The 25,452-nt window shown below is 47.2% G+C and overlaps 1 protein-coding gene across 1 annotated transcript in view; it reads right to left on the minus strand.

Moving 5' to 3' along the window:
• Nucleotides 1-25,452, minus strand: part of enox2 (ecto-NOX disulfide-thiol exchanger 2) — a 243,873-nt gene that overhangs the window by 89,493 nt on the left and 128,928 nt on the right. The gene's annotated exons all lie outside the window — the stretch shown is intronic.

Below are 25,452 nucleotides of genomic sequence, written 5' to 3' on the forward strand. Positions count from 1 at the left end.
CAACTTGAATTGTATGACACTGAAAGGCACTCATTCTGCTGATATGAAAACCATTACTGTCATTATAGGTAGAGAGGTTCCCACTTGGCCATTAAGGACTCACTCTTTCCAAGACTGTTTTTTTCCGAGCATGATTAAAATGTACTCCCTACTTGTACCACAAGGCTCTTTGGATAAAAGCATAGACTTATAAATGAATACATGTAAATGGCAATTTCTCAGTCTCCCAGCTAAGTGCTAAGGAAGCGAACTGAACCCAGGTCCATTTCACTTTTAACAAGGCCTTTAAGAAATTAGCATCCGAAAGAGGAAGGAATATGAAGTGTCATCTGAATTCTAAAAACATCTGCATGTGCAACTTGATCTACAGATTTATCCAAGCTGGCGCCATAAAACGCCATCTGACTTCCCAAATGGTTACTGGTCAGGAAATGAAGAGGCTTCGCGTCCAAATCCTGTCGTCAACCTTTCCCTAGACCTGTGAAAGAACCCCCTTGATCTCCCCCCAGAGAAACGCCATCAGAGACTAGCATCACGGCTTAATAAGCCGTTTCGAAGAGCGTCTGACTCAGAGCAAGCGAGCGAACCGCACTGCGTGGGTACAAACAGCTCAGCCCGTCGCCCCGTCTGCCTTCACTTTTCCACAGGTCCGTGCCCAGAGGGGGATGCAGCTTGGGGCCTGGAGCGCTACCATATGGTCTGTGCACACTCAGTGGAAAAGCCCCGAGCCCCAGCGCACATTCCTCATGGCGGTTCCCCCCAGAGAGCCCGACATCCCCACAGCCAAGACAGAAATGGGGAAGGGTGATGGTTCTGGTGGGGTTAGTCTGTCTCACGGCTAAAGCTAAGAGAAGCCGAAAGTGCAACGAAGCAGTAACAACTGCAGGGGCTATGATGGGAGACTCATCAAGAAGATGATGGATTCTCCATATGAAATAACACTCTCCTCTTTTGGTAAAAAGCAATGACTTAATGGCCACAAGGGCTGGGTGGAAAAAAAGTGGGGGAGTGAACAAGCATGTGTCTGGCAACAGGAAGACATTTGACACCGTCTTTTACAGATTTTTTTTTTTTACTGCAGTTTATAAAACAATACTGTGAGGCACGTAAAACGTTATTAAAAAGGAACAATGTAAGCTAATGAGAAGCAGTGGCGCTAGGCACGAGCTAAAGGCCTCGAGAGAAGTCTTTAAGAGCAAAGCAGCACACATACACACACACACAAACAGGCACACAAAACAAACGCAAATTTCATCAGAAACTTTGCGGAAAAGAAAAATAGGCGCAATTTCCAGCTTTTGTACGAGTTGCATTTGACTATCCACTTGAGCTCTGCTTTGGCATTTCAAAGCCTACAATCATCTATAATGTCAGGTTACAAATCCTAATCTTGATTGTGTTGTCTTTATCGAGCTATTCCAACTTCACTCGTAATGATCTCTGCTGTAGATGATATCAGCAGTGCTCTTGTTAATGAGAAAACACATTCGTTTGACGTCCCTAGGCAACCCTGCCCGACTGCCGTTGGAACGTTGGTTTTGAAGAAACTGTGGTTCTCCCATTAGATAATGGCTGATTGATTGTGTCACTCAGATACATTCCTATCCAAACCAAGGGGTAAAAAGGTGCAATTTTCATTTCAGAGAAGAGAATCCATTTCACTCTGAACAAATAGACAGCAATTACAATCCGGTCAATAGAGTTTCTATCAAAGTTCTTTGAAATGGAGAGCCACAAAGCCATAATCTCCACTGTTTCTAACTGGAGATCAGACAAAGGCATTATGCCCGAGACAAAAAGTAAAAGGGTAAACTGTGATAATAAATAGAAAGCGTGTGGAGACATCATTCAAACAAGTACAGTACCAACAACAATGGGGCCTTAGTTATTCCAGTAACTGGTCAACTCCTTTTCTTGCCAAAAATAAAGAGAAAAGGAAAGTCAGTGCCCAGACTCGTCCAAACTGGCATGGATAATGACCACATGGCCAGAGGGAATTGGCCCCCAAAAATGACTGGACATCTGAGGATGCTGCTTAATGAGGTTTGGAACGTGAAGTCATCACAATGTGCCAGAGTTGGACATACCTTTTGTTTGGACTAATGTGCCTATGGTGCTCTGATACAATATCTAACTCCCTGGCCATCTCAACAAACTTTTTCTAGGGGGACATGAGTGCGGAGGAAATGGCAAATTTAATTTCTGCTTTGGTTTGAGTCAGAAAACTTAGATAGCATGCTAATTCAAATCACCAAAAATTGACCACATCTCTAAGGTCCACCGGCGAGATTTAATTAAGATTGAAGGCCCAGCACTGCGGTCCATGGCGCCTCATGCTGTCAACATTTGCAATTAACACCAACCGATGAAAGCACCTCACACTTCTAGAGGTGGTGTCAAAGATATGGCACGACCACAAGTGCTAATATGATCTGCAAATTCCTGCCTGGGGGATACCCAATCACACCCTGACACCCACCCCCCCACCCCCACCTACCCCTCTGTCTGTCACTCTCCACCGCTTGACTTGATTGTTTGAAGGCATCTGCTCGGTGATCACAACAGCCCAGCTAATGTTTCCACCTCTGCCCATTCGCGTCCCCGGCTCGCTAATTACTATCCCATTCCGGTAACCACGGCACCAGGCGGCTTGGCTCAGCTCATGTTCCCCCCCCCCACCGTGTAAACATCCGCTCGCTACAAAAAGCCTTTGAGGGGTTTGCTGTCCAATTACCCCGCATGGCGACGGCTCCAACGCATGCATCCACACGGAGTGTTACAAAGGGGGGACAGAAATGGGAGTTTCGAGACTGTAAACTGCTGGGTATGAAAAGGCGGCACAGTTGCTGGGATAATCTAAACAAAGGCTCTGAAAGCCCCCGGGGGGAAGTGCACAGCAGCAAAGCTCATTACGGCAGCGTGAGGTGTGCATGGAAACGAGGATCATGCCACTTCTCACCCTGCCGACAGAGAGCCGGAGGGGGGAAAAAAAGACCTTGAGAAAGGTTAGTCTGCTGGTCAAATGCACATCGACTATGGGGGCAGTCGTGGCTATAGGTTATGTGTGTGCGTATGTGAGTGTATATATCAGGCTGAAGGAAGAGGCCTATGGGTCATCTTGGGTGACCTTCAGGTCAAGCCCCCTCGCATTGTTTTGTCCTGATGGCCTTCCACTGAATCAAATCAACAGAGTGCACAGGCTCGGAGCCCAGAGAGCAAACAGAAGCGGAGAAAATCAACATCACACTAGTGAGATAGAGAGAGTGAGAGACTAGGATGGGATAGAGAGAGAGAGAGACTAGGACAGGGGAGAGAGAGAGAGATAGAGAGAAAGAGAAAGAGAGACTAGGGCAGGAGAGAGACTAGGATGGGATAGAGAGAGAGAGAGAGAGAGAGAGAGAGAGAGAGAGAGAGAGAGAGAGAGAAAGAGACTAGGACAGGGGAGAGAGAGAGAGAGAGAGAGAGATAGAGAGAGAGACTCGAGGGAAAGAGAAATAAAATTCTTGAGCCAGTAAAGACACAATGCTGGCGAGAATACAGGCTCCTTCATAGGACTGACTGGCGTACTGCAGCTTGAGAGCTAGTGTTTATTTCACCTTGGAGCACTTCACGTCCTCTTTGACTTCACAAAAAAGCCCTCCTCCAGCCCCTTTGGTAAAAGTTTTATTTGAAATCAAAATCCCAAATACCATGATTTTACGACTGTGCACATGGATCAAAGCCCAGTGCCCTGGTGCTCCCCCCAGAGACTGCTGGCAATACAACGTGTCAGAGTGAGAGAAGACTGAAGCCAGGGGGGAAATTGGGTTGTATCTGAAGACAGGGAGCAGGTGGGCTTAGATTAAAACGTGAGGAGGGTAATATGCCCGGTGGCCCATCCTCTTTTTGCCTTTTATGTGAAAACAACAAATCAATCAATCAAGTTTCTGTTGGGGGTTGTGGTGTTATTGTGGTATCCCCCAGTCTTAAACGATGAACCACAATTAACCATACAGTAGGCTACTGACATGAACTGTGCTGAGGGGAGGGGAGGAGAGGAATGACATAAAATGTACACTGTATATGGAGAGAGAGAGAGAGAGAGAGAGGGGGGAAGAGAGACAGAAAGAGAGAGAGAGAGAGAGAAAAGGAGAGAAGAAAGAGAGGACAGGGTGTTTATATTTGATTATGGGGAAGAAACAAAGAGATATGCAGAGAACAATGAAAGACATAGGGGGAGGGAGAGAAAGAGCAGAGAGAGAGAGAGTGTGTGTGTGTGTGTGTGGGGGGGGGGGTCCCAGTATATGCTGTGGAAATGAGCTATGAGTCTTGGTATGAAAGTGGACCTTGCTCATTAACGACACTGAATATTATACTAATTTGTCAGGGGACAGTAGCAATTATGGAGAGAACACATAATTATTGATAATTGTTATCAATTTCATTGCTGGCTGAACTGGAAGACTTAACCATTAAGGAGGACAGCCAAGGAAAGAGAACATTGCAAATCTAAAATTAGCCCTCGCTTTTAGCACTACACCTCTTTTCCACAGTAAAACTTGATATTAACCAAGGGCGGTCCTGGGTTTTCTACGGGGAAATTCTGACAGCGAGTGCTTCCTTGGCATTTTTCTGCTGTGCGGCAGCAGGGAGAATGGCTGCCATCTCCTCTAAAGCGAGGCTGCATAATGCAGTGTGACCTGTCTTTCTTATGCATGAAAATCTCACAAGGTAGAGGAAAAATTGCATTGTTTGCAGTAGCGAATGGAGGCTTGGGCGAGTTGACCTTATGGTGCCGTGGTGTATAGTGATTGAGAGGCCTGTGTGTGTGTGTATAGTGTGTGTATAGTGTGTGTATAGTGTGTGTGTGTGTGTGTGTGAGGAGGAGGTGCGTCAGCAGCAGTCAATTCCTGCCCCGCTCTCTAGCACCCCCACTCCATCATCAGCATTGCATATCAGCACAAACAACAGCTCCTCACAACTCCTATCCCTCCAGTCCCTTCCCGCTTCCCACAATGCAACAGTCATTAGCAGGACCTAACCGAGTGAGTGAGGGGGTGGGGGCATGCGTGTTTTCCCACAACAGCATGGCGTGTCATGTACGTGTGTGTGTGAGTCCACAAGCCCCTACATGCTAGGGCACCGCTTTAACGCTTTAATGATGTATCTTGCTCTTGGCCTTTCATCTCTTAATTATAGGAAATCTGAGGGCCACTTATCGTGCACACCGCTGCTCTGGGAGCTTAGCGAGAGGCTGATAGCAGATGAACTCATTTAGGATTAGTTGCTAATGAAAGAGTGTCTCAGTCAGATCTCAATACCAACACAGCCTCTTGGGGTGGGGTGGGGTGGGGTGGGGGGCTAAATATTGCTACATATTGAATGCTGAATGCTTAGTTTTGGTGACAACACTTTACTTTGTGTCCATTCTCTCTCTCTCTCTCTCCTCTTCCTTTCTCCATCTGTTTCTTCACCTACTCCCTCCCCCTTTCCAACTGATAAAACATAAAAACTCTGACTGTTAGCAACACATAGCCAAACCTCAGGGTGAATCTCCTCGCTCTCAACGTGTTCTACACTCAATGAAATTCCACTTGAGTAGGCTGGGAAGCAAATAATCCACTCAACACTAAATCACTTGGTAACAGAAAAACTCAGCTGATATCCTACAAAATTTTTTAATCAAACAGTGTCAACAGTAATAACTCACCCAGTTGACTCAAGGCACATTTAAAGATTAACTTAATCATTTACATAAACAGACTAAGTCTTCCTATCTTTGTATAGTAGGGGAGAGGCACAAATTGCTCTCAGGTACGCATTAATTCCAGATGGTGGGCCACAAGTCACGTCTTTGATGGCATAATTACGTTGACATGAGCCTAAAAAAATGTGTTGGCGGCAACCTTTTCTTTCTTTTGCTTAGTCCTATATGAGACAAACATGCTGTCTTTTCGCTGGTGCAATTGCTTAAATGAGATAAACATGTAGACATGCAATAATGGAACTCTTGCGAAGAGCACTGTAATTAAATTCTGCTCTGAGGCGTGGAATAGTTCTACACTTCAGGTTGGATGGGGACATGTGTGAGTGAATTTGTGTCTATGTGCATGCATGTGTGTGTGCGTGCGTGTGTGTGTGTGTGTGTGTGCATGACTCACTGAAACATCATCAACTGAAATGGTGCATGCCGATGCCACCAGGGACAAATTCTGCCTTCTGGTTCCTCTCTGTCCTTGTGTGGGTTGGTGGCTTCTCCCATTGTGTGTGTGTGTGTGTGTGTTGGTGCACATGTGTTGGTGTGTGTGTAGAGTGGTGGGTGTGTAGAGAAACCTCAACCCCAGACTCTCGCCCGCTGGGAAGACACGTGTTTCTCAACGGCGGGCTATCCAGGCTTCAGAGTGTGACGTGGGGGGACGGATGGCTAATAAAAGGCACCACATTAATGTGAAAGCGCCCAGGCTTGAATTATTCTTTTAGACAACCTTGAAAGCAGGAAGGGAGGATGATGGGGTGTGAAAGAGAGCGGGAAAGATAGAAAGACAAAAAGAAAGGAACATAAAGAAAGAAAGAAAGAAAGAAAGAAAGAAAGAAAGAAAGAAAGAAGCATCTAGGGAGCTTAGACGGAGGATGGTCTTTTTGTCACTCCCAATTTGTGAAGTGCCCACAGAATATAATAAAGAAATCACGTAAACAAAGCATAACACGTAAACATGTGTATCCCAGGGGGCAAGATCCATCTCGTAGCGGAAGTGGAGGAGCGGTGTTCGTTGTCGTGTCAACGCTAAGATGGCTCCATGAAGCACCCCCCGCGTACGATGCCGCGTGTGACAGCAACAAGAGATTACAAGAGGTATCAGATGAAAACGCCGACTGTATCTCACTCAACCACACCAGGCAGCTGGCGTGACATTTATCGCACTCCAAAAAGCGCTCAGAATATTAAACAAGCAACGCGGCGAACAGTCACTGATAAGGCAGCTGCCGTTTACTTGTTGCGCAAAACAGAGTGGTCTGCTCTTTTTAAAAGATTCAGCAGGTCTAATTTTCTTCTATTAAGAACTTATTGATTTACTATCTCTTCTTCGTCCGAGCAGGCAGCTTGGTTATTTCATGTGCGGTTATGTCTTTTGATGCCTTTTCGATTTTGCTATCGGACAATAACTCAGGACAGTCCATCAGGCTGCCTATTCTCATCGGATTAGGATGCATTGGCCTGCACACGCTCTCTCTCTCTCAAACACACACACACACGCACACATATCAGAACAGACAATCAACGGGAAAAAAACTTCAACTGGCCTTCATTACTTTCTCATTAAAGACTCACAGTGGGGGAAGCGCAGACCAATTCAGATGTGAGTCAGGAGATAGGCAGAGCGCTAGGCCATGCCGGAGGCCAAACTGCCTTATCTGCTTTATTTATTTATTTATTTATTTTTTGCCTCAAATTTCGGAAAATGAACAGTGACTGCTGACATTGTGTTATCAGTGAATATCTTTCTTCTCAAACTGGCTGAATTTTTCTCAAGCTATTTTTTTCAATGATTTATGATATCAACCTAGAGGCCATTTTTCTCTTTTGTATTTTATTATATTTGACAGCTGGCAGTCATTGAATTAATGTATGTGTGTGTGTTTGTGTGTGTGTATTGTCATTGAGATGTCACCTTTCTGTCAGTAGAGTTGGCAAAGATTGGAAACAGAAAAACTTGTCCATGTGAATATCTAGTAACGCACGATTCAAAAGCCATTCATGTTTAACCTGTAATTCACTTCCTCAATAGTACATTCTCAGGGACTACACTTTAGTTAAACAAATGACCTTCACATGGCTGGTGTGTTTATCATAACATTGGATCACACATAGTCCAGGCAGTGCCTTGAGCTTTCTGCATTCACCTCCGAAAGAGAAAGTGGAAAGTTTTAAAGAAAGTGTAGAAGTGAGGCTCGTTATCCGAGTCCAATTAACTACAGTCAGAGGTCACAAGTTCCCACACAGCAGCTTACCATTGTGACTGTGACACTGTGACGCCTTGTTTCCACCAGACCGACCAACATCCTGATGCAGCCACTGCGTGTCTACACTCCGTCTGTGTGTTACGGGGGAGCTGTGTGTGAGTGTGTGTGTATGTGTGAGTGAGTGTGTGTGTATGTGTGTGTATGTGTGTGTGAGTGTGTGTGTATGTGTGAGTGAGTGTGTGTGTATGTGTGTGTATGTGTGTGTGTATGTGTGAGTGAGTGTGTGTGTATGTGTGAGTGAGTGTGAGTGTGTATGTGTGTGTGTGTGTGTGTGTATGTGTGAGTGAGTGTGTGTGTATGTGTGTGTATGTGTGTGTGAGTGTGTGTGTATGTGTGTATGTGTGAGTGAGTGTGTGTGTATGTGTGTGTATGTGTGTGTGAGTGTGTGTGTATGTGTGAGTGAGTGTGTGTGTATGTGTGTGTATGTGTGTGTGAGTGTGTGTGTATGTGTGAGTGAGTGTGTGTGTATGTGTGAGTGAGTGTGAGTGTGAGTGTGTATGTGTGTGTGTGTGTGTGTGTGTATGTGTGTATGTGTGTGTGTGTGTGTGTGTGTGTGAGTGTGTGTGTATGTGTGAGTGAGTGTGAGTGTGTATGTGTGTGTATGTGTGTGTGTGTGTACGTGTGTGTGTTGGGGGGCGGGGGGGTTCTTGCTCTCCCTGTTTCCCCTGCCTAGCTTAAGCTAATAATTAGTTTTGCGTTCCAGTTCAGTGGAAATAACACATTTCCTATACTGACTGCTCTGCATCTCACACATACAGTAGAGAGAGAGAGAGAGAGAGAGAGTGAGAGAGAGCAAGGAAAAAAGAGGAGAGGGTGGCGGGAGAGAGAGAGGCGAGAAGACAGATAGAGCAGAGAAGCAAAAGGATGAGAGACAAAGAGAGAGAGAGAGAAAGAGAGAGTGAAAGAGAGAGAAAGGGAGAGAGAGAGAGAATGAGAGAGAGAGAGAAAAAATAGATGGAACGAAAGGGCCGAGAGTAAGCGAGGCACAAACTCATCAAGGCCGTTTCAGAGGGAGACAGCAGGACAAACAGGGGCTGACAGCAGCAATCCAGAGTGTGCGGCTAAGCCCTCTCAGCTCTGATGAGCCCTATAGAGGGACCCTCATCAGCACCTGACGGATCATTACCGCCGCCTGTATTACCCAGCAGCCCCGGCATGGCCAAAGCCACTCGGCTCGACTCGCACAGGGCTACGAATGCCCAATTTTTAAACGTTGACTGCCGTCTAATTTTGCAGAACTACAGCAGAGAGGATGAGTGGGAAGTGCAGTGGGAAACTTGGATGTGTTTTGGAACAAGTTGCTTTTTGGAGAAAATGGATTGCATAGGCACATTAGTAGTGGAGTGGAAGGGAAGGGAGGTGGTCGAGCCCCCCCACGATGAAAGCAATTGGATAAAGTTTCTGTGGCTCTTCCACTTCGTTCAAGTAATCAAAGTGAATGATTCCGGGGTATCAGGTTTCTTGGGAATAGCTTATGAGTTTGTCGTTCAGAAAGAAATTAATATATAAATCAAACTTGCAGGGGTAGCTTTCATGTGAGCCAATCTATTAAACCTCCTGCGCCGACAGCAATTCTTTTTGAGCAAATTAAAATAAATCAAATATGTTGGTGAACACACTTATACACTTTTGGCTTATTACATTATATCAACTAAAAGTGCTTATGCATTATGTGGGGGTTGCCGGCTGGCTGTTTGAAATATGGTGGGAGAAGCTTGATAAATTCATAGGTGCCATGGGACATAAATGTATAAAGCCATCACGCCCCTGACATGAAGCTGGCTCCGCATGGAGGGCGGCCTGACTGACAGCAGGCACGGCATGATGGGATATCTGTCCATCGCCACGGGAACAGCACAGTTTCTATCCTGGATCTGACAGATCCCACAGCTTTGAAATGGACACCATTGGTTGAGAGAAAAAAAAAAAAAAATCAGGTCGAGCCGTGCACTGGGGGAATCCAGTCAGATAGGGGCTAGATAAACAGCTCCTTTCGCCGTGAAGCGTACTATAATTAGTGGCGACTCCTGACAACTCCCTCAGATCGTTGCATTCAATTAACATCAATAAAGCCATAGATTTGCGATGGCGGGAGGGGCTAGTGAAGATAGCCTGTTTAGTTCATGATTTATGGCGCGCTCAGAGCATGGCGCTTTAAACAAACTTATATACTTATCGAATAGACATTCATGAGGGATGGCAGGCTCTTCTGAAAGCTGGAGAATATCCTACTCAGCTATATATATAAAAAGTGGAAACACTTTGCTGAGTTCGTACCTCTCGGTTAAGTCGACAGCTGGTGATTAAAGCAGAAATCCCTCCATTGCGTGTTCCAAGATACTGAGGAGCGTAAGCAGAATTTGTGCCCCTTCGTGCTGGATGGAGAAACAAATATATACAAATAATAACCACATAAAAATAATGCCAGCCTGGATTATCAAAATATGAGGACTAGAAACCGCTGCTGAGAGGCATCCCCTGGGCTTCCAAACATAGCTGGGGCACAGTAAGCAGCACAAGGGCATAACCTCCCATACCCCATTGGTTCTCTAATGCCCTGTCTAAGGAGTCGGTATGCCCTGCTCTAATGCCCTGTCTAAGGATGCCCTGCTCTAATGCCCTGTCTAAGGAGTCGGTATGCCCTGCATCCGTCTCTTTAGTGACCGGGATGACCCCTGGGCATCGCCGACTAAAGCCTGCTTTTAACTTGAGAGTCTGCAGGGATGGTGAAACCATGAAACCATCCCAACCACCCACAACTCAGTCATCTTTGCCTCCCTGTTAGTTTCCCCCATGGGAGGAGTTACGTGTCTAAGACTCCTTCCAGGCACAACCCCCCCCCCCCCCCCACACACACACACACACACACACACACACTCCCCAGGCCCCTGCACGCAGACACACATTCCCAATCTTCTTTTCCCTTTAAATATTCATATTCACTGGAGGGTTGGTAGGCTTCAAAGAGACAGGGACCCCGGTGATTGATGAAGAGTTTTTTCCCACGTTTGAACCCTTCTCCAAACGCGCTCAGGCTTCTGTCGCTCGCTCCGCTACCGTTTGAAAACCTCCTGGCATGAGCGCCCACAGAGCAGACACACACACACACACGCACGCAGGCACGCACGCAGGCAGGCACGCACGCACGCACGATAAGAAGAACAAATGACGACGGAACGCTGGGCAAAATTCACTGCTAGACTTTCAGAGGCCTCTCTTGCAGTGATTCTCAGGGCCCCGATCGGCACTGACAGATGACTCTGTTATTGGTTCATTAATGAACAAATGAGTGGGGTGGGGGATCGGCTCTGATCACCCACACCCCCTTCTTCTTCCCGTCAAGGATTCCTTGGCTGTTCACTCACTTGCCTTAGGTTCTCATCTTTCTGCAGTCTTTCCGCCGTTAAGTTTAATTAATCAAAACGACTTAATTAATAGACTCTAATTATCACAAAGAAGCGGCCCAGGCTGTTTGAAACGCAAGTGCCTTAATGGGTTGAGTCTGCTAAGTGCATTCTGTTGGTGTTTTTAACTCAGATTACAGTTACCAGACATATTAATCCATCACAGATCTAATAAAAGATTCATAAAACAACTGTAAAGTCACGGAGGTGCCAAGTTATCCTGGCATCTCATAGAGATTCTCATGGTAAAAAGATGGAAGACAAGAGAAAATATGCTCATAAAACTGTAATTTGACAGCATCTGGCAAAGTGACATATAAACCCGCTCATTCCCGCGGAGTACCAACCATCTTGTGTAGTTACTGCTGTATAATGAACCTCTGCGAAAGTTTGAAACATCCAACAGTGGTTCAAACGAACGGAGCCAGGAACATATCCCATCCATTCCATCACAGGCACTGATTTCCAGACATTAAGTCATGTTGCGGGAGCACTGAATGACTTCTGCCATGTCCCCTCTGAGGCATCACGGCGCATAATGGAAAAGAAATCAGGAAGCACATTGGAGCCGTCCGCTCTACACACTTGCTTGAGAGAGCAGCTAACTTGAGAGAACACGGATATGTTCCAACATTCTTCTCAGCTGGTGATATTCAGGGATTTGCCTTAAAGGTGGGCATCCTGCTAGGCACAGGCTGATTAGTTCACAGCTTGGCGGTGGAATAAACCTCGTCAGCTCGGGCACAATCCCAGTAACCATCGCACTGTGCATTCCTTCTGACTACGCGCATCACTCTTGGCGTTAAAAAGCTGCTGCTACGATGCTGGAAGAGCGGATTTAATTCTGCACTCCTTGCAGCGGAGGATTACAGCTGCAATTTGCCACAGGCATCAATACATTGAAAGGTGTGTTACCATGGCAAATCCGGCTGAACGGAGTCAATGAACTCCGATGGGAGTTTTCATTATTAGCGTTTGGTGTTTCAATCATTCGGAAAGCATGTCTTTCCAGCGAAAACAAGAATGAGGAAAAAAAGATTATTTCATAAAGAGGTATTTTATCAAAACTATTCAAGATGTCTGCTGTATGAGAGGTGAGTGGAGAAAAACGAAAGCCAGCTCAGATATCAATCAATTAATGATTGAGTTAGTTCAAGAAACGAGTACAACCGAGTGAAAGAGCCAACAGCAAGAGAATAAACACAAAGGTGTGTGTGTGTGTGTGTGTGAGTTTCCCCAAAAGAACAGATCTAAATCTGAAGTCAGTCTAGGCCTCGTCACACTGAGGCTAAGGCTTCCAGCGCACCACGGAACTCAGCAATGGAATGTTACTGATGTGTCAGTAGACAGGCTCTGAAAGGCCTATAAACATGACATGATGATGAGAAAATATAGGCATGCGGGGTCCTGTGACAGACCTGACAAGATGTTAGTGTACATGGGGAGCTGGTGGTTCTCTTTGCTTCAGCCGAGAAGTGGGTATCAGTGGCCTTAAACTACCTTCCTAAACTAGCAAGCTAGTTAGCTGTGCTTGTTTCAAGACAGACTCTGTTCCCCCTTCCACTTTAATGCAGGGTCCAACACAGCTATTTTGGTGCATCCAAGTAGTATTCCAGGTACTGACCAGAGGGAGCAGTTAAGACTGAAACAGACAGAGCTCTGTCAAAGTATCACCATACACCTGGCCACTACGTTTTCCATGACTTCAGGGTCATCACTAGCCTAGAAATCTAGACACACCCTAGCGGCAGCAAATTACATTTGCTGCAAGGGCTAGTCTAGCAACTCTCCGTTGGCTTGTGAGCTCGAAAAATTAAACTTCTATCAGGCCAATCAAATCGTGTATAGAGTCGTTAGGAAGGCTTAACATAATGATTGATGGCAGAGTTGCAACGGTTTGGCTTGAATTCCCTGCTACTTAAAAACAAATAAGATAATGTTGCTGTTGGCGAACAGTGTGACACGAGTTAAGCTTTTATTAAGTTGGCAAAAGTTTGAACTAGCCAACTAGCTCCGCTGGTGGGAAACGCATGGGACTCATAGCACTGTCCTATTGCGTGCAGAGGGAATTTGAAAGACAACCGATTATCCCGCCCCTCGGACTGAGCACTGCGAACGGTGAGTGCCCAGACCCTACATTTTAATGTGGGTCTGGCTGGTCAGGCTAGGTTATCACTGCCAAAGAGGAGAGAAAACAAACACTACAGGCTAAAGCAGCGGTCCCCAACCACCGGGCCGCGGGACATTCCTAACCGGGCCGTAGCCTACGACATGAGTTAAAAAAAAAATGCATGCAAACTAAACTAAATTTAATTTGCAATAATGTCACGTTTTTACATGGCATAGGCCTATATGCAGTTGTTTGATTGCACGCATGTTTGCATTTTGCAAGGTCTATTTTCTTACGTCTGTCTGTCCCGCCTTCAACACTTTTACATATTGCCTTCAGCGCTGCGCAGCCTCAGGTCAGCTCACTTCACTTGATCAGTTCTTGGCGAATGGTATGTCACACAAAGTTAGCTAAACTGCTAGAATGAGCAACAAAAAACAAGCATCTTTAGCAGGTCACTGGCCAGAGTGTTTGAGTTGAGAGAGCCGCTGCAGAGATTTCTTACAGAAAAAAAGCTGCACATTTTAGTGATGAGGACTGGGTGTCAAAACTCGCTTACCTGTGTGACAAATTCGGATTGCTTAATGACCTCAACCTGTCACTCCAAGGGAGAATGACGACTGTCTTTAATCTGGCAGATAAAGTCGCTGCATTTAAAGCCAAGCTTGATTTGTGGGGACGACGAGTGGACCGGGGTGTATTTGATATGTTCCAAACAGTAGCTAGTGGGGGTTTTGGGAGAGACTGAGGCAGGGCTCTTTCTCTCGCAGCATAGCGATCACCTTGTTGCGCTTTCAAATGAGTTTGAGCGTTACTTCCCATCCTCCAAAGATCCACGGCAAACCAATGAGTGGGTCCGCAACCCATTTGTCAATATCCCAAATAGTCCTAACTTGTCAGCGCAGGAGGAAGAGCAGTTGATCGAAATTGCAAATGACGGTGGTCTTAAAGCGATGGTTCGGAGTAATTTCACCCTAGGGTCCTTTGCACCATGACCCCGAGCCAAACACCCTCCCAGAACCTTTTTTCCCTTGGTCGAACCCTGGTCGAGTAGCGCTATCAAAAACTAATGACGTTCTGCAGTCGTGATGGAACCAACTTTTATCTCGTAAATTACCCCACTAATAATGCCCTGAATGGTACAAAACTTCTGCAGTAGTACAACTACGACCTTTAGTCCAATAACGAGGCATTAGAAAGTTTGTAAGTGCACCAGGAGTTTATTTAAATAAGACTTGCCTGATTATCTGCTACTATACCGCTGCATCGACGTTTCTTCCGTGATTTGGGAAAAGCCTGTAAAAGTCCTGGCAGGAAGCATGCATAAGGATGTAGATCCAGGAATGCACTAATATTTTGTTCGTAGTCCAGTTTGCAACAATTATTAGTTATTACTAAGTTGTAAACACTTCGAAAAAAAATATTTAAAACTGGATATACCAAAAAACGTTGATGTAATCGCTTCCTGCAAGGACTTTTACAGGCTTTTCCCAAATCACGGAAGAAAGTTGACGCAGCGGTATAGTAGCAAATAATCAGGCAAGTCTTATTTAAATAAACTCCTGGTGCACTTACAAACTTTCTAATGCCTTGTTATTGGACTAAATGTCGTAGTTGTACTACTGCAGAAGTTTCGTACCATTCAGGGCATTATTAGTGGGGTAATTTACGAGATAAAAGTTGGTTCCATCATGACTGCAGAACGTCATTCGTTTCTGACGGCGCTACTCGACCAGGGCTCGACCAAGGGAAAAAAGGTTCTGGGAGGGTGATTGGCTCGGGGACATGGTGCAAAGAACCCTAGGGTAAAATTACTCCGAACCATCGCTTTAAGAGTGTCTATAAGGAAACCTCTCTGGCGGGTTTTTGTATCAAAAACAAAGCAGAATATCCCGAGATAGCCGTAAAAGCGCTCAAAACGTACCATTTCCCACCACCTATATGCGAGGCCGGGTTTTCGGCAATGACTGCAACTAAGACCAAATTGCGCAATCGACTGGACATTTCAAACACACTGATTGTGTCACTGTCTTCCATCATTCCACAAGCAGGGCTCCCACTGATTATATTTGTAATGCACGTTTCGTTTAGTTCCCATATTTTGTTAAGCATGTTCACACGTATAGATGTAGCTTCAAGTTGTTCAATATTCATAGTTCATATTGTTCAATTTTCACTTCTTCAAGTTCACGTTTTTCACATGTTTAAGAGATCGTTACCTTCACTGTTCATACATAACTGGATAACTGGAGATAGTTCTTTTCAAGTACTGCATGCACAACACATATGAAACATGGAACCCCCCCCCCCCCCCGCCGGTCCGTGGAAAAAAAATAGGAATCAAACCGGTCCATGGTACATAAAAGGTTGGGGACCCCTGGGCTAAAGGACTGCTGATGTGCAGGCCTCAGCAGAAAGAACTCTTGAGTTACACGGGCAGGTGGTCTTGAGGATCTGACTGGATCTTATTTCACTGCCCTGTGTACTGTACAACATGTGTAGCGTTCACACAGGACAAAAACAGCTTAGCTGTTATTAGCAAAGCTTTTTAACTCAAGCACGGGCTCTGAGCAAATCAGCCAGATCTCAGTGCGTTCCCACGGAGACCACAGCCCTCCCGCGGTGCCATCAGTCAAGCGGTGCAGACCGACATGTCGGTCAACTTTTTCAGAATTGTGACAAAGGCTTGCGCTAAACATTTAGCTAATACTCCCAGGAGCTGTTTTGCAGATGCACGTGGAGCAGGCAGATACGCAAGCACGCAACATGCATATACAAATGCTCGTGATTGTCGTCGAGGGAGATAACTTGACACAATCCTTTGAAAACAAGCTTGAGAGTTGCTTTAATCTATTCCTTTTTTTCTGTTTGAAGTTGTAACATGTCAGAGCTGGGAAGGGCCCTACTGATCCCTACACTTTGTTCTGCGCAAAACAAATGACAGCATGACAATCTCACACTCCTAATTAAGTGTACATTTTATGTTAGAAGACGAAACTGAAGCACATGTTTGATGGGCTTTGCTATAGGCAACAAATTGACTACAAAATACAGACAGTGAGAGAGTTTATTTACACTAGACATACTACAGGAGAAATGGACATCATTGCCATCATGGTTTATTCTGGTCACTTGACCATAAGTATGGTAATGTACAGTATATTGGTTTTGTATAATGTACAATATAATGTACATAATAATTTAATCGGGGAAAAAAAAGAAACAAGAAAAGATGAAACAATCTAAAGAAGGAAAAGAAAATGTGTCTTGTCTATTTCTGAACATTCTGTCTACCCAAATGAGCCCCCATCATTCCTTTGTCACTGAATTGCCTCATTGGAGCCTCTAGGCACTCATCACATGTAATTGACTCCCCAGTGTCAGACGACTCATCCGCTGGCTGGGTTTCGTCTGCTTTCCAAGGCACATTTTCCCCACAGTGGTAATATGCAGCCGCTGAGTGCTCACAAGGCATCATCAAACATGGCATTATGGGAGGACGCTTCCAAGGAGCATTTAATGCACAACTTAAAAGCAGGCTTTGGTGGTTCACTTCAAACAAACAATTCTTCTGTGGGGCCATTTCACAAGCACCAAAGGCAGGTACGAAATGTAAGAAGTCTCTGTGGGCTTTTTGAAACGCTCCGCAGCGGGTGCTGGAAAGGGAATTAGTCTTCTCTTTTGTGAGCACAAGAGCTCTCTCACCCTTAAAATAATATACAGCAGACAGAGGACAAGCTGCAACCATCAGTAAATGCTGAAGGCATCAGTAAATAAATTCATACATTTAACATAATAATCACTGCCTAAGGATGGGTTACTTACAGCACCAAAGCAGTGCACCTTTTCACATCGTGTTTATTTCAATTTGTTTGGCTGGATAGATACGTTATTCCTTTCTTTTGCCTCAGAGACACTATCTGAGTCCGTGACACTGAGCTGCCAAACACCCACCACTGTTGCCCATGGATGTCTTACTGCAGGCCTCTGTGATCAATCACGCCTGGAGTTTACCAATACATGGAGCCCCCTGGAAATTAAGTGCGGCTTCCTCCAGGCTCCCAGCAGGGCTTAGCGGTGGGAAGTGGAGGAAGGCGAGACGCGGAGAGGTCTGGGCTGTGGGATACGTGATCCTTCCTCTGGAGACAGCACGATTCTGCTGCAACATGAGAGTCCACTCAGGGACAAGACAATAAAAAAAAAGGAAGAAGGAAAAAAAAAAACAACCCACACTGACACTGAATTGAGTGCTGTTTCAGACTGTGCAGTGACGTCTACCACCGACTCACCACGGGCTCTGCTCGAGTGGGTGGCCAAGGTTTGCCACATGCCTTCCTTCCCCTTCCAACCCCCCCTCCCTGTCACCCTAAACCAACTCTGAGGAAGACGTGAAGGATGAAGGTGCATCCATTAGGGGTAGCTGGAGACGGAATGCAGCGAGAGCAAACGCCCTGCTTCTGATGAATGGGCCACTGTCTCTAGGCTAATGGGAGGTCCCAGCACCATTAGCCGACGCTAGCCAAACCACGCCAGCGGAGATGGATGAATGCATTACACGAAACTCTCCTCGTGCCCCAGACCTACATGGGGAACCCTGCGCGCCGCAGACCAGAGACAAGACCCCCCAGAGAGATGAAAATGTGTTTTCACTCCAGCGTGAATAGACAAAGAGTGGCGGGGTGGGGTGGGGGTGGGTGATGGACCAATGAGTGTGTGTCTGGGAAGAGGGCTTTTCAGTAAGCATGCCCGCTGAAGTCAAGGTCAACAGGCCTGGAGGGGCTCATGTCATGTCCTCGTTCTATGGAGATGGATGATCCCAAAACTCCAAACCGGAGGCGATGCAGGGGATGACGGAAATATATTGCCGTCTTATTTATTAATTTATTTTTGAAGCATTACTGGCACTGTTTACATGATACAGGGTGAGGAGTGAGGAAATACTACAGTCTGTACCTTTCCATGTCCTTTAGCGGTCTTAACCAATAGCAGCAGGACTGCTTGCACACAGGACACTGCACCTCAGTCGCAGGCCAAGCGGACTGTGTGTGACCGACCTGGCCGGTCATCCCCGTCCTCTCCCTCCTCCTCCTCCTCCTCCTCCTCCTCTCACACGCGGTCCAGCCTGCATGGCTGAGCGGGAGCCCACGATGAGGAGCGAGCGAGAGAGGCACCGGCCAGCTCTCTGTTGTGCGTGCCACTGTGATGTGGCCCATGTGGCGCATGACGCAGACGTGGCACAGCGCCACGTGGCGTGGCGTCGCCGCTGACCCGCGCTGCAGAGTTTAATCTATTGACTGGTCTCAACGGAGCTGCCATTATCTCTGACTGGGTGGCACAACTGCCAGGATCTTATCAACAGCAAGCAATTCTAAAGAGGAGGTGGGGGTAGCGGGGAGGCCGTCGCATTAAGGAAATGTCAGCAGCTTGGTAACCCCGGGCTGGGCTTATCGGTCTTCAGCAGTCCCTGCAGACAGCTCTTTCTCTATTGTCGCTGCCGCCAACGCCACTGGGGAGGAACGTTCACCCAAGGCGGCAGGGTGCGCAGTAAACTTTCAATTAAGAAGGTTAAGAAAAAGACTCGGTGGATCTCTTTCGGATACACATACACACAGGGACATACCCAGAGACACGCACACACAAACACAACATTCCAGGTGCTTTTCGGCTTTAAGCACACACACACACACACACACACACACACACACACACAAACACACACACACACAGAAACACACACGCACACACAGACAGTGATTTTAGGTCTTAAGCAAACAATGCCCCTTCCACAAGTAAGAGCTGTCACTCATCTCTTTCTCAGTGCAGCAAAGAAAAGGGTCTAAACGGAGGATGTGAGTTGGCTAGACGGCACAGACGAGCAACAAAAGGAAGAAATGGGGAACTTTTTCAGAGAGAGGGGTGACAGAGGGAAGATGGGCGAGCGAAAGAGCGAGGGAGAGTGTCAGAGAAAGCGAGAGAGCTGACAAGCGTCTACGGCTGAGGAAATCTGCCTCTTGGAAATACCACCGGGCTTTGCGGATTGATTATCAGAGCGGAGATACAGAGATTACTTTTCAGTTGTGCCTCTTTTCCACGGTTGTTCCAGCTCCCCTTTGCTATCAGTCCAACAGGCCCACAGCCAGACCCTCAGGCTCAGACACTTCTGCAGCCGGCGCAGATCAATACAAATGTTTGTTGATTCTGTACACTGCTAAAATGAAACGAACCAAAAAAACACAAACTCAACCCAAACCAAATCACAACCCCCTGACCCCCCCCCCCCCCAATTATTTCTCTCCAGTGACAAATCATAAATCAAGGCTTATTTGTCCAGGATAGGCTGAAAAGATCTTCAATACTGCTCCCCTTCACAAAAGCTGAACTAAAAATTTGAACTCTTTGAAAAGTTGAACTCTTTGAGTACAGGTGTAATACCCATTCCACGCTCACGAGGTCACTTCCTGCCTCTCACTCAAAGGAGAGTGTGAGTCAGCAGCAGGACAGGAGTGGCCGAGGCAGAATGATTGACATGCTGGAAGCTTTTGGGTTCAGCTACTGAGCACAGGCCCTGGCACTGACATAGAGGCTGGTCAAGTGGCTGTCAGGTGTGTATGCGCGCGTATGTGTGTGTGTGTGTGTGTGTGTGTGTGTGTGTGTGTGTTAAGAGTGTGTGTAGTGCAGTGTATGAGTGTGTGCTAAAAACAGGGTGCAGCGAGATTGGGCCGTCATGACTGGACGTGACAGAGACATGACACAGGATCGGCCTGTCACCTGACATGGCCTGGGTCAGTTGAGTCACATGAGATATTACATGCGCGCGCACACACACACAACACACACAAAACAAACAAACACACACAAACAGACACACATGCACACACACACAAAACATCGGCCCCAGTCAGAGGTCAACCACCTAAAGCTTGCTTTTCCCACCACATTAAAAATCAAGGGAGTGTTTGTCCACAGTGCTGAGCATGCTATGCTCTGACAGCTGACGCTGGAAGCTGATGTACACGTATATATTTGAAGAGGGTGCCTGGGTGGATTAATACACAGAACTGTGATGGATGGCTAGATAGAAGGCTAGACAGATGAATGAAGGCAGCTGGAGAGAAGGCAGGAGAAGGTAGGGCAAAGAGCTCTGAAAGCATCCATGCTGTCTGGCTGATGGAGGGGCACGTGCAGGACGTGACAGCCCAGGATCCACCACCACCACCAGTTTAGAGAGGGCTGACAGCTCCTTGTGGCAGGCTGTGTGTTTTTGATTGTGATTGTGTGTGTGTGTGTCTGTGTGCATGCATGCGTGTATGTGTGTGTGTGTGTGTGCGTATGTGTGATTGAGTGTGTGTGTGTGATTGTATGTGTGTGTGTGTGTGTGTGTGTGTGTGTGTGTGTGTGTGTGATTGTATGTGTGTGTATATGTGTGTATGTGCGCATGTGTGTGTGCGACTATGTGTGTGTGTGTGTGTGTGTGTGTGTGTTTGTATGTGTGTGTATATGTGTGTATGTGTGTATGTGCGCATGTGTGTGTGTGTATGTGCGCATGTGTGTGTGTGACTGTGTGTATGTGTGTGTGACTGTGTGTGTGTGTGTGTATGTGTGTGTGACTGTGTGTGTATGTGCGCATGTGTGTGTGTGTGTGTGTGTCTGTGTGACTGTGTGTGTATGTGTGTGTGTGTGTATGTGTGATTGTATGTGTGTGTATATGTGTGTATGTGCGCATGTGTGTGTGCGACTATGTGTGTGTGTGTGTGTGTGTGTGTGTGTGTGTGTGTGTGTGTGTGTTTGTATGTGTGTGTATATGTGTATGTGCGCATGTGACTGTGTGTATGTGTGTGTATGTGTGTGTGTGTGTGTGTGTGTGTGTATGTGTGTGTGACTGTGTGTGTGTGTGTGTATGTGTGTATGTGTGTATGTGTGTATGTGCGCATGTGTGTGTGTGTGTATGTGTGTGTGTGTGTGTGTGTGTGTGTATGTGTGTGTGTGTGTGACTGTGTGTGTGTGTGTATGTATGTGTGTGTATGTGTGTATAGGGGGAGGGAGGAGAGCATAGGGGCTGCTGTCTGTTCTCTCCACTGGGGGAAACTCCAGGCTGGAGTGATGGGTGCCGGGGCTCTTGTCTCACAGCTGACAGACAGCGGCGCAGCCTTTGGGGCACTAATGGCTCTCACCTGCACAAAATCAACACAGGATCAATGCGCCGCGCACCTGCGACTGCTGGAGGCCCCGCACACACCCGCGCCACGGCAACCGGCCTCCCTCCGGGACTCTGAGATGTAAGTCATTAGCAGGGGTTTGTGCGGCCCTGCGCACTTGTCAAAAACAGACGCACACTCGGAACACTGACTCCTCTCCCACAGCCTGCATATCAGAAGACGGGACTGATCTTCTCACACAGTAATGAGTGGCAGATCGTGTGACAGTGTGACAGAATATCAATCCAGGCATGAGAACACAAAGTGTCTGCCAGGAGAAAGGGGAAGGCACTCTTGCTGCGGAGGCGACAGTTCCACAGGGAGCTCAGGCAGTGGTGCAGAAGACACCTCAGCACCGGACCAGAGAGAGAGAACATACAGCATCTTCTCATGCATGCAAGGAGAGACTGTCACGAACAGAGCATGTCGACTGAAAGAGGCAGAGGATTGTATGCGCACAGGTAATATATGTTGTTCATTACCATACCATGCAGGCATTGTATAACGCAATGTATAGCTGTGCATTTCAAGGTCATATTTTTCAGTGACGGCTTACACTTGGGGAAGAGGACACTGCTCTGAAAATACCTGATTTGTTTGTAAAGAAGCGGACAAAGACAAGTCACTACCACCCACACTAAACCAGTAATGATTCAGAGGCCTCTGACCCTTCACATATCATGCGTCGCTAGCTCACTCTCCAGCTGTAGCTTAAACGGTAGCAATAATAAAAAAATAAAAAAATCATGGCACAAGCGTAGGCTTTGACTGGAAGATATCAGCGAGCGTGAGCACGACTGGGAAAGACGGCGCGCAGGCAGATTGCATATCTCCTATATCATTTTCCTCTCCAGCTGATGACAGTGTTTCTGATATACCACAACATTTTCAGTAACAGCGATAACCATACGCTGTGCGTGCGGTTATGTCGGGGAGGGGATGGGAGGGGAGGGGGTTTGCGGACCACTGAATGATGAAATCACTTTTTTAAGCCGATGGCGTGACCAGCGTGTGGCGACGACACCTCTTTTATGGCGGCATTTTTTTTTTTCCGTCGTCAAGGCGCTACTAGATGACACACTACGCTGCATTGCAAATAGGGGGCCTGGTTGGGATAAAATATGAAAAACTGTCACCTCCACCTACGCAGAGGAAATGATATACTCGGCAAGTTGCGCCCGCTCGCTCACCATCCAGGCTGGCGGGCGGGCAGACAGCCCAAGCTGCGGCAGCGGATCCTGAGGAGCGTAAGTCATTGTTGGAGAGGAGATTTGCCGAGCGAATGATTACATTTTTACAGCGAGATAGATATCTGTCCTTCTCCAGTGTCACAGAGAGATGAGGAGAGAGATGAGGGATTGAAAGAGACAGTAGAGAAAAGGAAGATAAGCGTAAGAGAGCAAGAGAGCACGAAAGAGAGAGAGAGAGTGAGTGACCGAGAGAGAGAGAGAGAGATAGAGTGAGAGAGAGACAGAGAGAGTGTAGAGGGGAAAAGAAGGAGAGGGACGTTGATGGACAAACGTGTGGAGGAAACAAGGGAAGGTTACAGGGGGAGAGTAACGTCCTCAAAAGCCTGCTCGGTAAAACCCTGGAACTCCGCAGTAAAGTTATTTCCTGTTGGCTGGATATGGAGGTGGCCAGCACCCAGGGGAAGATGAATGCTGTCCAAGGTCAGAAGAGGCTGTGCTCATTTAGAAACAGCTTCCCTGGGTTGTCACGGTCTCTGGGTGGGAGCAACCTTGAAATGCGAACTCCGCTCCACTCCGGGCAAAACCATAAACAGGTTTTTTCCCTTCTTCTTCTTCTGAAGTCCTCATTGCAGGGATGACGCCCAAGAAGCAGCCCGGCCTTTCCCAGCACCTGCGTGTGCACGTAATGAACGCAAACACAACGGGGATTCAATTATGGCAGATGTCACCGCGCTCCCCGACACCCAGATAGAGGTGACTCAGGCACACACACGCTGTCAGGGAGAGCTGTGTGTGTGTGTGTATGGGGGGGGGGATTGGTGTGTGAGTGTGTTTGGGGGAAGCGGAGGGGGGGTGTTTGAAAAGCTCAACCGACTGACTGAGCGCAGAAGTCGAGCAAGGAAACAAAAGCAGAGAGAGAGATGGAAGAGAGTAATCCTGCCAGTGTCTGTGGCCTCTGGGCCTTCATTCCAGAACACGGAGCCCAAATTAGGTGCAGTGTGACCCCCGACCCCCTGCTGCGTCCAGTCACCATGGCTCCCCGCAATTATGGAGGAAGCAGGAGAGGACAGGGGGAGCCGTGGGACAGAATCAGAGTTCCCCTCCTGCTTCCATTCCTACAACTGCCAGCAGATCAGCGAGTGCACAAGGCGAGGAAGGAGAATTGACACGGCCTCGAAACCCAGAGTAGGCTTCCAGGCTGAGAATCGGTAAAAAGGAAGCGAGAAAGAACGAGAGAGGAAAGAAGTGAGGAAGTCGAGCTCCGTTCGTACACACAGATGTGGTTTGCAGAGGCCAGAGGGGCGAGAGGGGCGGGGAAGAGAGAGGGGGGAGGGGGCTGAGGTACCTGGAGCAACACAAACATCACCTCCAGTCAAATTAATCATTAAAGGAGAGCCTGGAAATAGACAAAGAAGTCACGCAGGGTCAGACAAGGTCTCAGTTCCTCCCAGGGAAGGAGGAGGCGAGTGAGAGAAAATACTGTAGAAATGCACAACACACACACACACACACACACACTGTACACACACACACACACACACACACACACACACACACGCTGTACACACACAGAGCACAGTGCACACACACACACACACACACACACACACACACACACACACACACACACACACACACACACACACTGTACACACACACAGAGCACAGCACACACAATACAGACATACACACAAACACAGACTAATACTATTTTGCAACCTTTGTGGCAGTTGAGAAACTACCATTCTGAACTATTACCTACTGCTCTAACCAGCCTCACAGACAGCCTCGCAGACAGACTTACACACCACACACACACACACACCACACACACACACACACACACACACACACACAATCATACACATTTTCAAACTCCAGCTAAACTGTGTTGTATTGTTGAATTTCTTCCAGTGGAGAAAAACACTACCATGTCTGCCCAGAGCACCTTGTCCATTACAGCTACAGAGTCAGGATTGGGGGGGATAGGTTGAGCAAGGAAGAGGGGGGACAAATAGGCAGAGAGAGGAGAGGAGCAAATGAGCGAGAGATGCAGCAGCAAATTGTCTCTGTACCTCCCGCTACGACTGGCTTATCTCCCCGAAAAAGCTGAGAGGGCCCGCTTAGTGGCGGAGCCCGGATGCCGCCGGCCGCATCTGTAGTCATTCCAGGCCGACGGGGGCCCCGGCGCTGTCACAACACGGCACAATCCGCGCTGATCCTCGGGTCTGATCCTGCCGGCTTCAAAGGCATTTCGCACTCTCCCCTCGCCAGATTCAATTTCAAGGTACAATTTGGAAAATTAAAACGAAATCGTGTTCAGGCTAATTTAAAAGCATCTTCCTGCACCACAACCCTCCACCGTCACTCTTTTCCCCTCTCACACACACTCTTCCTCCCTCTCTCTCTCTCTCTCTCTCACACACTCTTCCTCCCTCTCTCTCTCTCTCTCACACACACACTCTTCCTCCCCACCTCTCTCTCTCTCTCTCACACACACACTCTTCCTCCCTCTCTCTCTCTCTCTCTCTCTCTCACACACACACACTCTT

This window comes from Alosa pseudoharengus, unplaced genomic scaffold (genome assembly GCF_046254945.1).
Source record: "Alosa pseudoharengus isolate Yale_2024_CS ecotype anadromous, Long Island Sound unplaced genomic scaffold, YU_APseudo_1.1 YU_APseudo_1.1_scf_19, whole genome shotgun sequence".
In the NCBI taxonomy this organism is placed as follows: domain Eukaryota; kingdom Metazoa; phylum Chordata; class Actinopteri; order Clupeiformes; family Clupeidae; genus Alosa; species Alosa pseudoharengus.